Source organism: Rhipicephalus microplus, unplaced genomic scaffold (genome assembly GCF_043290135.1).
Source record: "Rhipicephalus microplus isolate Deutch F79 unplaced genomic scaffold, USDA_Rmic scaffold_53, whole genome shotgun sequence".
In the NCBI taxonomy this organism is placed as follows: Eukaryota; Metazoa; Arthropoda; class Arachnida; order Ixodida; family Ixodidae; genus Rhipicephalus; species Rhipicephalus microplus.
Genome location: NW_027464626.1, coordinates 1,995,180 through 2,001,555, shown reverse-complemented (window position 1 = coordinate 2,001,555; position 6,376 = coordinate 1,995,180). Strand labels below are relative to the sequence as shown.

The following is a 6,376-nucleotide window of genomic DNA, read 5'->3' as shown; positions in this document are numbered from 1 at the left end:
CAACAAACCACTCCCGGGAGGGCTCGAACCTCCAACCTTTCAGTTAACAGCCGATCGCGCTAGCCAATTGCGCCACAGAGACAGTCGTGCTCCACTCTCAACACCATCAGAACATTTCTTCAGAGCTATCAGGCCAAAAGAAAAAAAGCGCCGCACCACCACCGGGTGGGCTCGAACCTCCAACCTTTTGGTTAACAGCCCATCGCGCTAGCCAATAGCGCCACGGAGACAGTCGTGCTCCTCTCTCACCACCGTCATAACATTTCTTCAGACTCTCAGCCCAAAGAAAAAAAAGCGCCGCACCACCACCGGGTGGGCGCGAACCTCCAACCTTTCGGTTAACAGCCGTTCACGCTAGCCGATTGCGCCACGGAGACAGTCGTGCTCCACTCTCACCACCATCAGAACATATCTTCAAAGCTATCAGCGCAAAGAAAGAGCAACACACCACTCCCGGGAGGGCTTGAACCTCCAAATTTTCGGTTAACAGCCGAACGTGCTAGCCAATTGCGCCACGGAGACAGTCGTGCTCCAATCTCACCAACGTCAGAACATTTCTCCAAATCTATCAGCACAAAGAAAAGAGCATCACACCACTCCCGGGAGGGCTCGGAACTCAAACCTTTTGGTTAACAGCCGATCGCGCTAGCGAATTGCGCAGCGGAGACAGTCATGCGCAACTCTCACCACCGTGAAAACATTTCTCCAAAGCTATCAGCGCAAAGATAAAAAAAAACTGACACACTGCTTCCGGGAGGGCTCGAACCTCCAAATTTCGGTTAACAGCCGAACGCGCTAGCCAGTTGCGCCACGGAGACAGTCCTGCTCTACTCTCACCACCATCAAAACATATCTTCAAAGCTATCAGCCCAAAGAAAAAAGAGCAACACACCACTCTCGGGTGGGCTCGAACCTCCAACCTTTTGGTTAACAGCTGATCGCGCTAGCCAATTGCGCCACGGAGACAGTCCCGCTCCACTCTCACCACCATGAGAACATATCTTCAAAGCTATCAGCCCAAAAAAAGCAAAAAACCACTCCCGGGAGGGCTCGAACCTCCAACCTTTCAGTTAACAACCGAACGCGCTAGCCAATTGCGCCACAGAGACAGTCGTGCTCCACTCTCACCACCGTCAGAACATTTCTTCAGACGATCAGCCCAAAGAAAAAAAGCGCCGCACCACCACCGGGTGGGCTAGAACCTCCAAACTTTCGGTTAACCGCCGATCGCGCTAGCCAATTGCGCCACGGAGACAGTCGTGCTCCACTCTCACCACCGTCAGAACACTTCTTCAGAGCTATCAGCCCAAAGAAGAAAAAGCGCCGCACCACCACCGGGTGGGCTCGAACCTCCAACCATTCGGTTAACAGCCGATCACGCTAGCCCATTGCGCCACGGAGACAGTCGTGCTCCACTCTCACCACCATCAGAACATTTCTTCAGACTATCAGCCCAAAGAAAAAAAAAGCACCGCACCACTACCGGGTGGGCTCGAACCTCCAACCTTTCGGTTAACAGCCCATCGCGCTAGCCAATAGCGCCACGGAGACAGTCGTGCTCCTCTCTCACCACCGTCAGAACAGTTCTTCAGACGATCAGCCCAAAGAAAAAAAGCGCCGCACCACCACCGGGTGGGCTAGAACCTCCAAACTTTCGGTTAACCACCGATCGCGCTAGCCAATTGCGCCACGGAGACAGTCGTGCTCCACTCTCACCACCGTCAGAACACTTCTTCAGAGCTATCAGCCCAAAGAAGAAAAAGCGCCGCACCACCACCGGGTGGGCTCGAACCTCCAACCATTCGGTTAACAGCCGATCACGCTAGCCCATTGCGCCACGGAGACAGTCCTGCTCCACTCTCACCACCATCAGAACATTTCTTCAGACTATCAGCCCAAAGAAAAAAAAACGCCGCACCACCACCGGGTGGGCTGGAACCTCCCACCTTTCAGTTAAAAGCCGATCGCGCTAGCCAATTGCGCCACGGAGACAGTCGCGCTGCACAGTCACCACCGTCAGAACATTTCCTCAGAGCTATCAGCCAAAAGGAAAAAAAGCGCAGCACCACAACCGGGTGGGCTCGAACCTCCAACCTTTCGGTTAACAGCCCAACGCGCTAGCCAATTGCGCCACGGAGACAGTCGTGGTCCACTCTCACCACCATCAGAACATATCTTCAAAGCTATCAGCGCAAAGGAAAAAGCAACACACCACTCCCGGGAGGGCTCGAACCTCCAACCTCTCGGTCAACAGCCGATCGCGCTAGTCAATTGCGACAGCCACGGAGACAGTCGTTCTCCCCTCTCACCACCATCAAAACATATCTTCAAAGCTATCAGCCCAAAGAAAAAAAAGCGCCGCACCACCCCCGGGTGGGCTCGAACCTCTAAACTTTCGGTTAACAGCCGATCGCGCTAGCCAATTGCGCCACGGAGACAGTCGGGCTCCACTCTCACCACCATCAGAACATATCTTCAACGCCATCAGCGCAAAGCAAAAAAAGCGACACACCGTCCACGGGCGGGCTCGAAACTCCAACCTTTCGGTTACAGCTGATCGCTCTAGTCAATTGCGCCTCGGAGACAGTCCTGCTCCACTCTCACCACCATCAGAACATAGCTTCAAAGCTATCAGCCCAAAGAAAAAAAGCAACAAACCACTCCCGGGAGGGCTCGAACCTCCAACCTTTCAGTTAACAGCCGATCGCGCTAGCCAATTGCGCCACGGAGACAGTCGTGCACCACTCTCAACACCGTCAGAACATTTCTTCAGAGCTATTAGCCCAAAGGAAAAAAAGCGCCGCACCACCACCGGGTGGGCTCGAACCTCCAACCTTACGGTTAACAGCCCATCGCGCTAACCAATGGCGCAACGGAGATAGTCGTGCTCCACTTTCACCACCGTCAGAACATTTCTCCAAAGCTTTCAGCGCCAAGAAGAAAAAAGCGACACACCGCTCCTGGGAGGGCTCGAACCTCCAGCCTTTCGGTTAACAGTCGAACGCGCTAGCCAAATGTGCCACGGAGACAGTCGTGCTCCACTCTCACCACTGTCAGAACATTTCTTGAAAGCTATCAGCGCAAAGAAAAAAAAAAGCGACACACCACTCCCGGGAGGGCTCGAACCTCCAACGTTTCGATTAATAGCCGATCGCGCTAGAATATTGCGCCACGGAGACCTTTTTTTTTTCTTAAATGAATGAAATTATCAACAGTAATGTACAAAGAGCATACTTCACCAAAAGTACGGAAAACACGCAAAAGCGTCAAGAACGAGAAGCGACTCCGGAACAGGGTCAAAAGTGTCGACAACACTGCGCACTTGAGCAGCTGCTTCTCGGAAGACAGATCTAGACGACCATGGTGGCTCGGCATGTCTATCAATCATGCGACTTTTCCATAATGAATACAGTCCCAACAACATAAACAAGTCGTAAAGAGTATTATCAGTCAGACTCTTTTTGAACGGAAGGAACCTAATAACATTACCTGTGATTGGAAGTTCGTGCTGCACTCTCACCACCATCAGAACATTTCTCCAAAGCCATCAGCGCAAAAAAAGCAACACACATCTACCGGGAGGGCTCGAATCTCCAAACTTTCGGTTAACAGCCGAACGCGCTAGCCAATTGCTTCACGGAGACATTTTTGCTGCACTCTCACCCCCGTCAGAACATTTCTTCAAAGCTATCAGCGCAAAGAAGAAAAAAGTGCCGCACCACCACCGGGTGGGCTCGAACCTCCAACCTTTCGGTTAACAGCTGATCGCGCTAGCCAATTGCGCCACGGAGAAAGCCGTGCTCTACTCTCACCACCGTCAGAACATTTCTTCAGAGCTATCAGCCCAAAGAAACAAAAAAGCCGCACCACCACCAGGTGGGCTCGAACCTCCAGTTTTTCGGTTAACGGCCGAACGCGCTAGGCAATAGCGCCACGGAGACTGTCGTTCTCCCCTCTCACCACCATTAGAAAATATCTTCAAAGCTATCAGCGCAAAGAAAAAAGCGACACACCGTCCCCTGGTGGGCTCAAACCTCCAACCTTTCGGTTAACAGCCAATCGCGCTAGCCAATTGCGCCACGGAGACATTCCTGCACCACTCTCACCACCATCAAACATATCTTCAAAGCTATAAGCCCAAAGAAAAAACGCGCCGCACCACTCCCGGGTGGGCTCTAACCTCCAACCTTTCTGTTAACAGCCGATCGCGCTAGCCAATTGCACCACGGAGACAGTCATGCTTCACTCTTACCACCGTCAGAACATATCTTCAAATCTATGAGCCCAAAGAAAAAAAAGCGCCGCACCACCGCCGGGTGGGCTCGAACCTCCAACCTTTCGGTTAACAGCCGAACGCGCTAGCCAATTGCTTCACGGAGACATTTTTGATGCACTCTCACCCCCGTCAGAACATTTCTTCATAGCTATCAGCGCAAAGAAGAAAAAAGCGCCGCACCACCACCAGGTGGGCTCGAACCTCCAACCTTTCGGTTAACAGCCGATCGCGCTAGCCAATTGCGCCACGGAGAAAGTCGCGCTCTACTCTCACCACCGTCAGAACATTTCTTCAGAGCTATCAGCCCAAAGAAACAAAAGCGCCGCACCACCACCGGGTGGGCTCGAACCTCCAGCTTTTCGGTTAACGGCCGAACGCGCTAGGCAATAGCGCCACGTAGACTGTCGTTCTCCCCTCTCACCACCATTAGAACATATCTTCAAAGCTATCAGCGCAAAGAAAAATGCGACACACCGTCCCCTGGTGGGCTGAAACCTCCAACCTTTCGGTTAGCAGACAATCGCGCTAGCCAATTGCGCTACGAAGACATTTCTGCACTACTCTCAACACCATCAAACATATCTTCAAAGCTATAAGCCCAAAGAAAAAAAAGCGCCGCAGCACCCCCAGGTGGGCTCTTACCTCCAACCTTTCTGTTAACAGCCGATCGCGCTAGCCAATTGCACCACGGAGACAGTCATGCTTCACTATTACCACCATCAGCACATATTTTCAAATCTATGAGCCCAAAGAAAAAAAAGCGCCGCACCACCACCGGGTGGGCTCGAACCTCCAACCTTTTGGTTAACAGCTGATCGCGCTAGCCAATTGCGCCACGGAGACAATCCTGCTCCACTCTCACCACCATGAGAACATATCTTCAAAGCTATCAGCCCAAAGAAAAAAAGCAACAAACCACTCCCGGGAGGGCTCGAACCTCCAACCTTTCAGTTAACAGCCGATTGCGCTAGCCAATTGCACCACAGAGACAGTCGTGCTCCACTCTCACCACCGTCAGAACATTTCTTCAGAGCTATCAGGCCAAAGGAAAAAAAGCGCCGCACCACCACCGGGTGGGCTCGAACCTCCAACCTTTCGGTTAACAGCCCATCGCTCTAGCCAATAGCGCCACGGAGACAGTCGTGCTCCTCTCTCAACACCGTCAGAACATTTCTTCCGACTATCAGCCCAAAGAAAAAAAAGCGCCGCACCACCACCGGGTGGACTCGAACCTCCAACCTTTCGGTTAACAGCCGATCACGCTAGCCGATTGCGCCACGGAGACAGTCGTGCTCCACTCTCACCACCATCAGAACATATCTTCAAAGCTATCAGCGCAAAGAAAAAGCAACACACCACTCCCCGGAGGGCTCGAACCTCCAAATTTTCGGTTAACAGCCAAACGTTGCAGCCAATTGCGCCACGGAGACAGTCGTGCTCCAATCTCACCAACGTCAGAACATTTCTCCAAAGCTATCAGCACGAAGAAAAGAGCATCACACCACTCCCGGGAGGGCTCGGAACTCCAACCTTTTGGTTAACAGCCGATCGCGCTAGCCAATTGCACAGCGGAGACAGTCATGCGCTACTCTCACCACCGTGAAAACATTTCTCCAAAGTTATAAGCGCAAAGATAAAAAAAGTGACACACCGCTTCCGGGAGGGCTCGAACCTCCAAACTTTCGGTTAACAGCCGAACGCGCTAGCCAAATGCGCCACGGAGACAGTCGTGCTCCATTCTCACCACTGTCAGAACATAACTGTAAAGCTATCAGCGCAAATAAAAAAGCAACACACCACTTCCGGGAGGGCACGAACCTCCAACCTTTCGGTTAACAGCCGATCGCGCTAGCCAATTGCGCCACGGAGACAGTCCTGCTCCACTCTCACCACTATCAGAACATATCTTCAAATCTATGAGCCCAAAGAAAAAAAAGCGCCGCACCACCACCGGGTGGGCTCGAACCTCCAACCTTTTGGTTAACAGCTGATCGCGCTAGCCAATTGCGCCACGGAGACAGTCCTGCTCCACTCTCACCACCATGAGAACATATCTTCAAAGCTATCAGCCCAAAGAAAAAAAGCAACAAACCACTCCCG

General features: G+C 52.3%; 1 non-coding gene across 1 annotated transcript; it reads right to left on the bottom strand.

Annotated features, from left to right (window-relative positions):
- Window positions 1-745: 745 nt before the first annotated feature.
- On the bottom strand, window positions 746-818 carry TRNAN-GUU (transfer RNA asparagine (anticodon GUU)). The gene has a single exon. It is a non-coding gene; the product is annotated as a tRNA-Asn (tRNA).
- Window positions 819-6,376: the final 5,558 nt, after the last annotated feature.